The sequence below is a fragment of the Somniosus microcephalus genome, chromosome 3, assembly GCF_052327205.1.
Source record: "Somniosus microcephalus isolate GS21.2 chromosome 3, FLI_Smic_1.0, whole genome shotgun sequence".
In the NCBI taxonomy this organism is placed as follows: domain Eukaryota; kingdom Metazoa; phylum Chordata; class Chondrichthyes; order Squaliformes; family Somniosidae; genus Somniosus; species Somniosus microcephalus.
In genome coordinates this window covers 314,718,574-314,734,457 of record NC_140989.1, presented here as the reverse complement: position 1 = coordinate 314,734,457, position 15,884 = coordinate 314,718,574, and positions in this window count along the sequence as shown.

Sequence of the window (15,884 nt, the reverse complement as noted above, 5' to 3'; positions counted from 1 at the left end):
GCAGTAAGTGGCAGATTTCAGTGAGCACCTCCTTAATAAAACAGAGACATTACATGCACTGTTCCTCGCTGAGGTGGAGGTAGGAGAATTGCTCCCTGAAGACCCTGGGTGGCTATGGCCTCTTGCTGAGATCCATTCTCCCCCTCCTCCTCCTGCCTCTTCTAGCAGCTTGTCCTGCTCTGTGTCGCTTCTGCTCATTCTCCCTATCATGGTGCAGGCCAAGGGGGCACAAACTACTGCACCCATATCTGGAAAGAACTGGTCTAATCAGACCCCTTGCAGGTCAGTGCCAAGTCCTTGAGCATGTAATGCACCATCCTTGTAGACTTTAGGCAACTTTTAAGAAGTCTAGAAAGCACCAAACACTTGTACAAACTCAGCAACTGCTAGTAGAAATCAATCAACGACTAATCTGTAGATAGGTGATGATCCCTTTATATAACACTGGTGAGGGGGTTCTTCCTGCTGCTGGGTGAGGTTAAGAGAGGGCATTAGGTCCAGCATCGAGGTCGAAAATGACATCATTGGCGCCAAATCAGCATTACATGTTGATTAACGTCACGATCTGCCTACTCTGGCACACGCTCCCTACATCGATGCTAACACACTCACCAAAATGACGTCCAGCACAGCCCACACCAGAAGTGTTGTGCATTGCTTGAATGCCATTTTCGAGCTAATTCGGCACCCGTAGCGCCCAAACAATACGCAACCAAATTTTTAGCCCAACCTGACTAGGTATAGTTTGAGGAATAAATATTGGGCAGGATTCTGGGGAGAACACCCCTTCTTTTCTTCAAATATTGCCATGGAATCTTTTACATCCACCTGAGAGGGCGGATGTGGCCTCGGTTTAATGCCTCATCCGAAAGATGCTGGGTAAAGCTGATTGAATGCTGGCATGCTGCTTTGAAGCCCCAATGCATTGTGTCATGGAGTTGTAAACAGGCACGGGCTGAGGCCTTGATTTTAGCTGTACTTTCTGGGGACCTGGCACGGCAATGGTAAAATGCCTCTTTGAAGATTACGGGAGAATGCCTGTTTTTCTCAGGAATTAACGTCCTGCTAATGAAATCTCAAAAATTGCATGTTTTGAAACCATACATATCTGCAATTAATTTTTAAAATTCTGGAGAGAAACAGGCTGTGTTTTTTTTTACTAACAGAGGAATTTGACTCCCTGGACACTTCCCCACAAGGAGAGAAAGAGAATCAAAGGATAAGACACCCAAGCTGCTTTAGCACACATCCTAGCAGAGTAACATTGCTGCCCATCTTGTCCTCATGACTGTGCTCCTGTGCCCCAAAACATAAAGGGAAAAATATACCTTAAAATGAGAGAATTTCTGCTCTCACTAAAAGAGAAATGGAAACAAATTTAGACCAAATCACTTAGAAAACTGTGTTGTGTCACTAGCCCATACCTTTCCTGATCAGAATCAATGCCAGGAAAGCATACACAGGACAGGGTTATGTAAATTGATGATCAGAAACAAACAATTCTGAGTAAATCAATAGCAAAATACTGCGGATGCTGGAAATCTGAAACAACAACAGAAAATGCTGGAAACACTCAGCAGGTCAGGCAGCATCTGTGGAGAGAGAAACAGAGTTAACGTTTCAGGTCGATGACCCTTCTTCAGAACTGGAAAAAGTTGGAGTATTAAAAGATTTTTAAGCAAGTGTAGGGGCACGGAAAAGGAGGAGGGGAGGAAAGAACAAAGGGAAGGTCTGTGCTAGGATGGAAGACAGGAGAGATTAAAAGACAAAAGGGATGACGGTAAAAGGCCAAAGGAGATCCTGAGTAAATGTAATTTTTAAAGTGAAGTCGATAGCCCCACATTGGGTGAGGCATCGCAGTGCTGTTATCTATGCAGGCATTTCAATTATTGTATCAGTGATGCTATAACCTTTGGATTTGGACGCCAATACAACAGCAACAACAACTTGTATTTATATAGCGCCTTTAACGTAGTAAAACATCCCAAGGCACTTCACAGGAGTATTAAAAGACAAAAATTTTGACACCGAGCCACATAAGGAGAAATTAGGGCAGGTGAGCAAAAGCTTGGTCAAAGAGGTAGGTTTTAAGGAGCGTCTTAAAGGAGGAAAGAGAGGTAGAGAAGCGGAGAAGTTTAGGCAGGGAATTCCAGAGCTTAGGACCGAGGCAACAGAAGGCAACAGAAGAACGATTATAATCAGGGAGGCTCAAGAGGGCAGAATTAGAGGAGTGCAGATATTTCGTGGGTGGGGGGGTATTAAATCCGTGTGTTAATGGAGACACGGAATGCAGGAGTTGGTTTAACAAGTCTTTACTGAATGGAGACAATCTGGAAACTGAAACTACAGAAGCCTGCCAGGGCCTTTTATACAGGGATAGTCACTGCCAGTACTGCAGTCTGAGACCAGTTATTCCCTTAAAGGGACATACACAACAATTCCTCCCCTTTTAGATAAACAGTACATAACATTCATTTAACAACTAAATAATAACTAATTACAATTACAATTACGGTTGCTAGATACATTAGTTGAAGTTAAGCAATTATAAGTTCAGTCTTTGAGGAGGCTTCCTGATTCTGTCTGGATAACGCCTCTTTGGGATATCAGGTTCTTCTGGCAAGGTTGAGTCGGGATCAATGTCGTTGTTTGGTTCGTCTGCTTCCAATATCACCGATTCTGCGGTAGATACAATTGGTACTTCGGTTTCATCGCCAGGTGTATCAGATCGTGGTGTGGAGTTGAGGTTTTCCAGTGACTCTAGAATCTGGTCAGCATGGCGTCTTACAATGCTTTCTCCAACGTCCATGGTATACATTAGAGGTCCTTGCCGTGTACAGATCGTTCCTGGCTGCCATTTCTCTGTGCGGTAGTCCCGGGCCAAAACTGGTTGACCTATCTTAAAACTCCTGGTCGGCCTTTCATTCATATTCTGAAACTGCCTGTTCTCCACATCTCTTCTGACGTTTGGCTTAACCAAATCCAAGCGGCATCGTAGTCTTCGATTGAAGAACAGCATGGCTGGAGTTTGGTTGGTAACCGCATGTGTCGCATTCCGGTAGGCAAACAAGAAGTTATCCACCTTGTGTTGTAGGGGTATATCTTCATTACACATTGCCTTGATAGCCTTCTTGAATGTTTGAACAAACCTCTCGGCCAATCCATTAGTGGCTGGATGATATGGGGCAGATGTGTAATGCTTAACACCATTGTTCTTTAAGAACCTCCGGAACTCTTCAGACACAAACTGTGGTCCATTGTCAGAGCAAATCTGTTCAGGCCGCCCATTCCTGGCGAATATGGTTCATAAGACTGTGATAGTTTTTTCTGTGGTGGTTGAGGACATTTTTATTACCTCTGGCCACTTTGAATGTGCATCCACCGCAATTAAAAACATCGAGTCCATAAAGGGACCAGCAAAATCAATGTGCACCCTTTGCCATGGAGATGAGGGCCACTCCCATGGATGTAGAGGGGCTTGTGGTGGGGCGTTTTGGACCTTCTGGCATCCTGTACAGCTCTTGGTCATCTCTTCGATTTCTCTATCGATTCCCGGCCACCACACAAACGCTCTGGCTAAGTTCTTCATTTTTACCCCTCCCAGATGACCCTCATGAAGCTCATTGAGCACTCTATCCTTCAATTTGGGTGGAATTACTACTCTGGATCCACACATCAAGGTTCCTCTGCACACTGACAGCTGTTCTCTTCTCAGCGAGAATGCTGGCAGCAGTGGTTCGCCATGTGCTGGCCATCCCTTCACCGTTAAATCATAGACCCAGGAGAGTGTCGGGTCATTTCGTGTTTCCTTTTCTATGTTTGCATTCGTCACAGGGAGACATTTGACAATAGTCGAGTGGAATAACTCCACTGGATCCACTGCCAGTTCTTCTTCCACCATCGGCAACGGTAGGGGCGACAATCCATCAGCATTCCCATGCTGTTTAGTTCCTTTGTACTCGATGTCACATTGGTGTGCCCCTAGGAAAAGGGACCACCTCTGTAGCCGTTGTGCCGTCATTATCGGTACGCCCTTCTGAGGGTTGAAAATGGAGACGAGAGGTTGATGATCAGTTAGTAGAGTAAATTTCTGACCGTGCAGGTAGTGATTGAACTTCTTCACCCCCCACACCAGGCTGAGGGCCTCTCTGTCAATCTGGGCGTAGTTATGCTCGGTTGAAGTTAACGAGCGTGACGCAAAAGCTATCGGCCTCTCAGAACCATCAAGGAATTTATGTGACAGTACCGCCCCAATGCCGTAGGGAGACACATCACACGCCAGTCTTATCAGTAGTGATGGGTTGTAGTGAGCCAATAATTCTCTTGAAGTGATTAGGTCCTTACTCTTCTGAAAGGCCCGCTTACATTCATTGCTCCATTTCCATGCTACTCCCATTCGTAGTAGGGCATTCAGTGGATGCAGAATTGTGGACAAATTCGGCAAAAACTTATGGTAGTAATTCACCAATCCGAGGAATGACCTCAGTTGTGACACATTTTCAGGCGCTGGAGCCTTAACTACCGCTTCAATTTTGTCAGGGGACTTATGCAACCCCTCTTCGTCAATCACGTGGCCACAATACGATATCTGTTTCTTAAAAAACTCGCACTTGGGGCGATTGGCTCGTAGCCCATGTTCACGTAGTCTAGTGAGCACCTGCTCTAGGTTGGCAAGGTGTTCACTGTCATCTTCACCTGTTACTAGGATGTCGTCCAAGTAACACTGAGTCCTCAGAATACCTTGCAGGACTTGTTCCATCACTCTTTGCCATATTGCCGGAGCTGATGCTACTCCGAATACCAGTCGATTACACTGGTAAAGACCTTTGTGAGTGTTTATCATGAGATACTTCCTACAGGATTCTTCAACCTCCATCTGCAAATATGCTTGCGCTAGGTCAATTTTTGTAAAACGCTTCCCTCCGGATAGTGAGGCGAAGATATCTTCTATCCTTGGAAGAGGATATTGTACTGTGTGAAGGACGGGGTTCACTGTCACCTTGAAGTCCCCACAGATGCGAACCTTCCTTGGCTCCTCAGACTTATTGTTTAACGTTTTCTTCATGACAGGAACGATGGGTGTCGCCCACTCGCTCCAGTCTACCTTAGATAACACGCCTGCATTCTCCAGATTCTCCAGCTCTGCCTCGACGGCTGGGCGAATTGCATATGGTACCGGTCTTGCTTTGAAAAACTTGGGAATTGCATTCTCCTCTATTTTTATCAAGGCGGTTACGCCTTTAAGAGTGTCCAGTTCTTGTTCAAATAACTCTTTGGCGTCAGCTAAGATTGTTGACAATCGACCAGGAGTGACGTCGTCATCCTTTTTACCAGCCACCGTCAGTGCCTGAATGGAGTGCCAGTCTAAACTTATCTTTCTGATCCATTCACGTCCCAATAACGGTGGTCCACCATCTTGCAGAATGTAGAGATACAATTTCCGTATTTTCTTGCCGTTGTATTCGACAGGCACCCTTATTTTTCCTCTGGGGTATACTTTTTGCCCCGTATACGTCCTCAAGACAATGGATGTCTCTCTCAAGGGTATGTGTGAGAATAGCCGCTCGTAGTCTCGTTGATTCATGATGGTTAGAGCTGATCCTGTATCCAATTCCATTTTGACTTGAGACCCTGCTATCGTGAGGGTGACCCAAATGGTTCGGTGATCCTCTTTTGCGATTACGTTGTGAAGTTTGAGACAGCTTAGTCTCTTGTTCCTGGATTCACTATCGCTCATCTGGTCTTTGGAATTACTGTCCGTCATCTTTTGTACTTTCCTGTACGGTTCCTTAGTAGCCTTTTTATTGTCGTTGTTCTTCTTCTCAGACCTGCAAACTCGTGCAATGTGTCCCATCTTTCCGCATTGCCTGCATATTTTGTCCTTGGACCAGCAGTCCTTCTGGTCATGGTTTGTTCTGCCGCAGCGATAACATTTTGCAAATCCCCATGTCATTTCGTGGGTGCCGTATTCCTGTGGCTTTTGTTGTATTTCCGCAGCTCCCCTTGCTGCTGCTTCGTGCGATACTGCCACGCTGAAAGCCTTATCTAGCGTCAGCTCTTTCTCTGAGAGTAACCTCTTCTGGGTTCCTTCACTCAGGAGTCCACAGACAAATTTGTCCCGTAAGGTATCTGCCAGTCCTGCTCCGAACTGGCAGTGCTTTGATAGCTTGCGTAGTTCCGTAAGGTAATCAGCATTGCTTTCATTTTTATGCTGATTTCTCCTGTGGAATTTAAATCTTTCTGCTATCAGCAGCGGTGTAGGATTTAGGTGTTCCTGTAGGATAGCAACAATTTCGTTAAAACTCTTCGCCTTCGGTTTGGCTGGAGTAATCAGGTCCCGCAATAGGCCGTACGTTCTTGCGCCCATTAAATTTAGCAACACCGATGCCTTTTTCCCCTCGGCTATTTCGTTTGCCTCGCAATATACCTCGACTCTTTCGACATATGTGGTCCAGTCTTCTATTGCATTATCGAAGGCAGTGATATCGCCAGTCTTTGGCATCTTGAAAATCTAAGATGGCGTCTCCCGCGCTTTTCCTTCGTCCCCGATAGATCAAAATGGCGCCTCCCGCGCTTTTCCTTCTTCCCCGCCGAGTTAAGGTGGCGCCTCCCGCGCTTCCCCGCCGCTGTCAACGCCGCTCTCCGCGGTATTTTTATTTTTAACTGTTCCCGTCGTGGAGCGGACCCTCTGGGACACTTCCCTCCCTCTTCTTAGGTCCGAACGCCGCCCTGCTGCGAAGCACTGGCCGCACCCTGTGTGCTCCACCCTCTCCCTCTCTCTTTGCTTCCCGACTCGCTGCCCGGCCCCGTTGCAGAGCCACCCGATCGAGCTTTAGCCCGCCGCAGCCCAGGAAGGATCAGTGCACTACCTGCCACCAGCCCGATTAGCTGGGAAACCACAGACTGGGGAACCAAGCCTGGCTCTTGACAGTCTCCCCTGCAAGTTTTCAATCCGATGATTTGGAGGGTGGTTGCCCACGGTCGACGCCCGTTTCTCGAGTTTCTTTGGATTTTTTTTTTTTTTTTTTCTTTTCTGGCTTCCACCTTCAATAACGTCATCTGAGGTGCTGCCGAGTTGCAGGTAAGTTCGTTTCTTACTCGTCGCCAGTATTAAATCCGTGTGTTAATGGAGACACGGAATGCAGGAGTTGGTTTAACAAGTCTTTACTGAATAGAGACAATCTGGAAACTGAAACTACAGAAGCCTGCCAGGGCCTTTTATACAGGGATGGTCACTGCAGGCACTGCAGTCTGAGACCAGTTATTCCCTTAAAGGGACATACACAACAGGGGGGGATTGTGGGGCTGAGGGAGATTACAGAGATAGGGAGGGGCGAGGCCATGGAGAGATTTGAAAAAAAGGATGAGAATTTTGAAATCGAGGCGCTGCTTACTCAGGAGCCAATGTAGGTCAGCGAGCACAGGGGTGATGGGTGAATGGGACTTGGCGAGTTAGGACACGGGCAGCCGAGTTTTGGATGACCTCAAGTTTACGTAGGGTAGAATGTGGGAGGCCAGCCAGGAGTGCGTTGGAATAGTCAAGTCTAGAGATAACAAAGGCATGGATGAGGGTTTCAGCAGCAGATGAGCTGAGGCAAGGGCGGAGAAGGGCGATGTTACGGAGGTGGAAATAGGCGGTTTTAGTTATGCTGCGGATGTGTGGTCAGAAGCTCATTCAGGGTCAAATGAGAAAAGTAAGCACAAATTTATGGTTCAGTCCACATTTGCTTCAGTGGACCAGCAGTGTGGGAAGAAGGATTAAACAGATTTAATGGGCTGTAAGCTGTAGGATCATCTTTGAGCGACCCTACAAGAATGCGAAAGTACTTTAAAACAGCTTCAGAAATATGGCAGGAGAAATGTTCTGGTGACACTCATGAAATCAGTCAACACAACTCCAGCAATTAAGTGCATCAACCAACAGATAATAAGAAAACTACAAATTTGTCCATAAAATTAAAAGGACTTTTGGACATTTCTGCTAGCAGTTAAATGGTGTATTAATAATAATAGTGTAGATGGGTAATGTAATTTCCTGGAAAAGCCCACTCGGGGCAGTGGAGAAGGTCACCAGATCAGAGCACACAGCATTCTGGAGGGAGCTCTTGAGATTTTGAGGCTGTGCAGAGCTCCCATCTGCTGCAAATCGTTTGGCATTGTGCAATCTTATCATTTAATACAGAACACTGCAGCTGACACCCGGAGTGGAAGTTTGACAATAGTTTTTGGAAATGATACAGGGAAACTTTAAAAAATGAAGCTCAAACAGAATTTGTAATGTATTATATTCTGCCCTGTCCAACTGAAGGGAAGAAGCCTACTATTGTGCCGCACGCTCATTTTGGAGTATGATTTGAAACATTACTACTTGTTCCATAAGAAAAAAATGTTAAATAAAATGATAAAAACAAAAATATATATATTTTTTAATCGATGATCTCAGAGCAGTCTCTTTAAGGACCGTTGTTTAGACCACTCAACACAGTACAAATAGGAGGAGCATGCACTGTGCCCCTCCACCTTTTGTACTTCAAAACTGCAATTCAGATTCTATGTATAATCATGGGACTCATATTTGCATATTACAACGGCCTCCTACCTGAAGCATGTGGGCGTTCTGGCTGCCCACCTGAGGACCTGTAAGGGGTTTTCCTGAGAGATGTCCCTGAGGTTTCTCTCTCTAGAGGCCTCTCTCTCTTGCACAGTAAAACCTTGAGTGGTTCGACCCACTCGCCCCTTAGATTCTATAATCTGGACTTTGGGGCAGGAACTACAATGTAGAGAAAACTCTTGTAGAACAAGTTTGATGAAACAAAATGAAATTTTATTGCATAAGGAAAAATATCAAATCAAATGCAAGCAGATAAGAGAGTACATGGGAGGGAAAAACACAAAACAAATCATAACGACACAGTACTAACTAAGGCAAATACAGGCTGTACTGGCTGCGCTAGACGTGCTCCTATCTAGTTATCCAACAAGTTAAACACGCTATTCAAAATAATTCTTTGTGAAGCCGTTTGCTGTTTGAAGCCTTTACTTGAACAAATTTGTGAACCTGTAAACAAAGACAAAGTATGTTTTGTACATAAACTGAGTACTATACATTCGATATTACATAAGATATAAACATATTTACAACAGTAGAATAGACTAATTGTATAACTAACTAACATTTGGACTCACTCCTGTAACTATCAAATATTAACCTTTTATAAACATAGGGCTAGAAATTCAGTTGAGCCACTTTTGGGGCGGTAAAGTCGGGCGGCCGCTGAAGTTTGCGCCCGGCGCAAAGTCGAGGCTACTTCGCCGATATTCAGTAGCATCGCCCTAAGAGGTTGCTGCAGCGCTAAAACTGGTGATGCATGACTATCTTTAGGCGCTAAGCCGGCGGTGCTGAGCTATACCGCCGAGGCCGGGCGCAGCGCAGGTGCGGTGATTTCTTCATTGACGGCAGACACGCTGGCGCCGGCCAGCTCTTAAAGGGGGAAGGGTCGATTTTTTTGGCTGCCACGCCCTGGACACTGCAGCCCTCCACCTAGGCCTGAACACTGCTGCTGCAACTCTTCACCGCCCAGGACGATGCAGAAGGCCCGGGAGAGAGTGCTGCGCTTCAGCGAGGGTGACCTGAGGCTGCTGGTTGGCGCAGTGGAACGAAGACGCCATGTTTTGTTCCCTGACAGTGGCAAGAAGCCGGTGCCCAGCGTCTACCGCAAAGCCTGGAGAGAGGTCTCCAACAGGGTGACATCCAACAGTGTGGTTGCCAGGAATCCTGTACAATGCAGGAAAAAGTTCAATGACCTCACTCGGATTGTCAGGGTGAGTACCCTTTCCAGTGTCCTCCTCATCCTTGCATGTGCACCTCACATTATGGGCAAAGGGGCCTGAAAGCCCTAATGGCCAGCCCTCATCCAGCAGCTATGGGACTGGCATGAACATCAATTGCTCATTCTGCACTTTACACACTGTCCAAGCTATTCGACCATGGGAGGCAGTGCAGACAAGATCAGGGCTACACACTGTCCAAGCAATTCGACCATGGGAGGCAGTGCAGACAAGATCAGGGCTACACACTGTCCAAGCTATTCGACCATGGGAGGCAGTGCAGACAAGATCAGGGCTACACACTGTCCAAGCTATTCGACCATGGGAGGCAGTGCAGACAAGATCAGGGCTACACACCGTACTTAGAGGCCGTCCTTTCTCTTGCAGGCCAAGCTGGCTAACAACAGGCATAGCCAGATTGGGACCGGTGGAGGCCGACCTCAGCACCAAGAGCTCACCGACCTAGACCAGCGCGTGGAGCGCATTATGGGAGTCTGTGTGATTGGCCCCGTTGCCACTGGAGATGCCGACCCTGTTCTGGACACCAATGGTAAGGACATCACCTTTTGGACCTCTCTCGTTCCACTTGCGCATCAGATCAACATCCTTTGCCACTGGCCGACCAATGCGGTGAATGGCACCACTCATGCCTCCCTCGCTGACGCCCTGTCCTCACTCTAAAGCTACTCTTGTGCCTTCCTGCTTTCAGATGGTGAGACGCCAGGTGAGGAGGCGGGCCTTGAAGCTGCCAGTGACAGCCCCTCGGAAGAGGAGGAGGAGGAGGAGGAAGAGGTAGCCGGCCCATCAGTGGCACCCTCAGCCGCGGCAGCCCATGGCGATGTAGGGGACACGTCTTCCCTGGAGGGGAGCCTGGGGGAAGGGTCGCAGGAGAGTGAAGTTCCTGGGCCCAGTGGTCTGCAGCAATGTGGGAGGGGTGGGGAAGCTCGGCGGCCTTCTCCCCAGAGGGTGAGTGCGGCCTCCAGTCCTGCGACGGTCAGCGCAGAGGAGGTGCGCCTCCTAGAGGAAATGGCCGTCGACTCAGAGCGCAGGCACACGGAGCTCATGGGGGTAGTGGCACGGATGCCTGACTCCATACAGTCACTGGCTCGGAGTGTGGAGGAATTCGGGGCAGCACAGTCGGCGAGTTCCCAAGTGCTCACTCGTGCCGTCCAGGCCCAGGCCAGGAGTCTCCAGGAATTCGGGGCAGCACAGTCGGCGAGTACCCAAGTGCTCACTCATGCCGTCCAGACACTGGCTGGGAGTGTGGAGGAATTCGGGCAGCACAGTCGGCGAATACCCAAGTGCTCAGTCGTGCCGTCCAGTCACTGGCTGGTCTTATGCAGTCACAGACCAGGGCAGCACGGGCACTAACTGGTGCCACACTGGCTGCATCAGCCAGGCATCGCCAGGGCACCCGCCGCCCTGCAGCAGCCCAGCGGGCTGTCCTTCAGCAGTTTGCTGCGCATGCTGCAGTGCTGGCCCGGGTGACTGCCACTGTATCAGGCGACCAGTGAGCGCCTGCCATCAGCCAGCTTGCCCCCATTCCTGCAGCCGACACTGCCACTCCACCAGTGCAGCTGCCACCAGCTGCTGGACACACTGATGCCGCCCAGCCACAGCTGCAGCAGTCACCAGCCGGCCCCTCGAGGGCCAGAGCTCGTGCAGGCCGACCCCCAAGGGCATCTGCCGTCTCGCCATGTGCCCCTCAGGAGCCTTCCCCCAGCCTTGCTGCAGCCACTGGGCTCCAATTGAGGAGGAGCAGCAGGGCGGGCAGGGGCCGCACAAGTATGCGCAAGGCATCGCCCTCGCGGGCCAAAAAGTAGAAGGTGTGGGCAAATGTGTTGTTTTTATGAAGGCCGAGGATGTTGTGTTTGTTTTTATGAAGGCCGAGGATGTTGTGTTTGTTTTTATGAAGGCCGAGGATGACGGTCTTTTTTGTTTCACTGTTCTGTTAATCCTCTCCAGGTTGTGGGAGCGAGTTATGTGTCTGACTGTTTTTGGTTTTTTTTTTCTGTTTCTGTTTGTCATGTGGGAAGGGCACAGAGTTTGTGGAATAAACAATTTTCTTTAATCAGATTGTCCATGTTTGAACTTTGAAGTTTTTGTTGCCTTGACCGGCTGAGGGCTTGCGGAGCAGCTGCATTCATGTTCTTTCATTGACACAAGCCATTCCCTGAGAGGGGGCCCAGAACCTACGTTCAATAAGCCGCCGATGGGCGGCCCTTGGACCTTGTGCCTCCCTCCTGTGCTGGTCCTCCTCCTCCTGCTCCTCCTCCTGAGGTGGTGCTCCAATCTGTGGTGGCAATGCCTGAGTCCTGCGGATAGCCAGGTTGTGCAGCATGCAGCAAACGACCACGAAATGGGAGACTTGCTCCGGCGAATACTGCAGGGCTCCGCCGGAACGATCCAGGCAGCGGAACCGTTGCTTCAGGACGCCGATTGTTTGTTCGATGATGTTCCTGGTCGCTTGATGGCTCTCGTTGTATGCCTCTTCAGCAGGGGTCCTGGGCGCGCGGAGCGGGGTCATGAGCCAGGTACACAAAGGATAGCCTTTGTCCCCGATAAGCCATCCTCATGGCTGAAGCTGTGCCTGGAACATGTCAGCCACAGTAGTCTGTTGCAGGATGAAGGCATCGTGGCTGCTGCCTGGAAAGCGGGCATTGACAGCTAGGATGAGCTGCCTGTGGTCACACACCAGCTGTACGTTGAGGGAATGGTAGCCCTTCTGGTTGCGGTAATCCTCGGCATTCTCCACAGGTGCCCGCAAAGCCACATGCGTGCAGTCAATGGCGCCCTGCACCATGGGGAAGCGCGCTATTCTTCCAAATTCCATTGCACGCTGTTGCTGCTTGTCCAGGGTCATGGGGAAGGAGATGAACTGACATCTCCTTCTGAAAAGGGCATTGGTCACCTGGCGGATGCAGCAATGCACGGTGAACTGGGAGATGTTAGCAATGTCCCCAGCAGCGGATTGGAAGGAGCCGGTGGCATAGAAGTTGAGAGCCACCGTCACCTTCACTGCCACCGACAGAGACGTCCTGCACCTCAGCTGTGGCTGCAGATCTCTCCGAAGCAGCTGGCAGATCTCTGTGACCACCTCCCTTCGGAATCGCAGCCTCCTAACACACTGGTCGTCAGACATGTTGAGATAGGAGAACTGCTGGCGGTAGACCCTGGGTGGGTAAGGCCTCCCTTGGCGACGCCTGTTGCCCCCTCTCCGTCTAGCCAGGGCTCGCACTCTCTCACGGCGTCTATGAGCCCTTTGGATGTAATTGTGAAAGCCTGCGTTGACACCCATTGCAGCCCCCATAATATGCTGGCAAACAATTAGATATGAATGAAGGCAAAGACAATTGCAAAGCTGTGGCCTGAAGCCAGAAGTACCTGTCCTAGTGTTGGGCCAAAGCAGTAAGCTCTCTACCTTGGTCTCTCTCCAAAGATCTGTATCACAAGAATGAGTGCTGCAAAATGGCAGCCTTTTATAGTGCAGGTGAAGTGCCCTTTAATTTGCGCTCCCCGCGGCCCGCATCGGCTGAGCACCGTTCCACTCAACAGTCGCGAGGGCCGCCAGGCGCACAATGGGCCGGCGCAACTGAAGTTCCGGTTGGGGGCGCACAAAGGGCGTTGCATGAGGAAATGACGTCATGATCTGCGCGCGCAGCTGAGCGCACGCAAAGACTTTGCGCCGGCGCAAAATGTCTACTGAAGTTGGGGCGAGGCGCAGATCGCGCTGCGCCCGGGCGCTAAGCGCCTAGCGCTCGACATCTACTCCTCCTAAGGCGCTAACGGCTGGCGCAACCAACTGAATTTCTAGCCCATAGTGTTATCAAAATACTACTCTGACAACATTGCTGTTATGCTAAGAAACAAAGATACTCACAGATATTGCGCTTGGCCTAACATATGAAATCAGATTACATTGGATTGTGAAACCCTTATGGAATCCTCCATTACTGCCAGGTTCTTCCTGGAATTGTACTTCCTGTGTTACACAGGAAGAAAGGTACAAAGGTCAAATGACCCCTCACAGGAAGAAAGGAACAAAGGTCAAATGACCTCTGCTTCATACAAACACGCTGCTAACACAATAACTACCACCAGAGGGTGCTATCTGCACACATAAAATAGTCCATCGGTCCAGAACACAGGCATCTTGTACTCTACAAAGATCATCATGAAATAAGGAAACACACGGAACATCGAGGGACAGCAACTCATGTTAATTGTACCCTTAAATCCAGCCCCTTATTAAACCTATCTAGATCTGATTGTGAAGGGCCAGAAACATGCTCACCAATCCCACTAGGAAGTGCAAGGTTTTGAAATCAAGTCTGTGTTTGGTCCTTTCAGGCGTTTCGTCTCCACGTGGATCATGGAGCCCCTGCGAGCTGCGCCACACCTCTCTCCTGAGGTGGGGGTCGGGGGCGGCTGGACACCGGTGGGCCTGGATGTCGGTGGGGTCGAGGATTGTTGGCTCGGCCCTGGTCAGAGGAGCCTTGGGCTGGCTCCCATCGCTTCTTCAGTTTGTTTTTACCTCTTCTCCTTCCAACCGGGGTGGCTGGAAGGTTTCTTCTCTTGGGGTTTTAATTTTTTTGTTTCTTCTCCCAAGTTGGGTCGATGGCCTCTCGCTCCGGCAACGGCCCGGTGATGGTCGATGATCTTCCGATGTGTTTCCCCGGGGCGGGACGCCGGCTTCGAGACGGCCTTCTTGATGTTGGCTTTCTTCTTCCTCCTCCGAGTGCCTGCTTCTTCTTCTGAGTGTTCGGATTCAAGCTTCTCTCTCTCTTCTCCCCAACTGCCGAAAAAGTCTTCCAGATATGCCTTTTTCCAGAAACTTCCATCTCCCGCCCAAAATCAGGTTAGTCTTTGTTTAACTTTTTGCCGGCTGGAAGCACAGCGGGGTAGTTATTATATTTTTTAATGTTTTCGATGGCTGGTAAAGGCCCATCTCTGGTCTGGAATGACCTTCATTGTTTTTAATGTCCTGCTGATCTCGTTATCTAGTCCTGGGTGCTGTTCTCATGAATATGAAATTGTCCCCTTTTGTCTGGGTCAACATTTTGATGGCCTCTGTCACCAGGCCGATCTTGACTGGATCTGCATCTAATCCATATGCATACGTGTGGGTCTGGTTTCGTTCTCTCAGAAACGGCTTCCAGAACTTGCTGTGGATTGAATCCACAAAGCTGTCTGAGGTTGCACAGGAACCATTTTAAAGTGTCCCAATAAGCTGGTCACATGGTATGGTGGCCATTTTGTATGCCCCTTTTTCTGGGCTTCTTTTAAAACAGTCTTTAAAATCACGGCCTCTTCTGCCATTTGACCCTTATTAATATAAAGTCCAATTTTGCGAATCCTACACTCCCCCCTGATGATACTGTAACTTGCTTGAAGTATCATAATTCTGGGTGAGCAAAATTTTCTGACTTTCCACAATCTAACCATCCCCAGTATTTACTTATCTATGACCCCACGACACATGCATTTCCCATTTCAGAAAAATCTAGTGTACATTAAGCATCTATAGATGGCAATACCTTGGAGTTAGAAAATCTAACAACTTACTTCCAGGCGTGGAGGGGGTCCTTATACCCCTACATCACCTAGTGCATACACATTACCTTCTAATAATAACATCACATCTAATTCAAATGCAATAATAAAATTAAATACACACACGAAAAATCAAAATGCACATGAATACATATCAAAAATAATACAGAGGAGGGAGGGAAAACTTTAACTTTATACACAGCAGCAAAATCTAAATGGGTGTCTCTTCTTCTACCCGCACATAATGCTCCCTCCATTCCCCTCTATTCTCATACTTTTGCGAATGTTTGACCTTTTTACAGTGTACAAACAGTAAATAAACTACAATGACAACCTGGCACACTACAAGAATGTGGGAGGCTATCCTAATCCAAGAAGGGACTTCTATATTAGTGAACAGGTCCCACCACGGTGGGGTCACTATGTCCAATATGTCTGACCCTATCTCTAAAGTCTTCTGCTCCAGTGTGTAGAAGTGTTTCTGTGAAAAAACAATGGCTTTT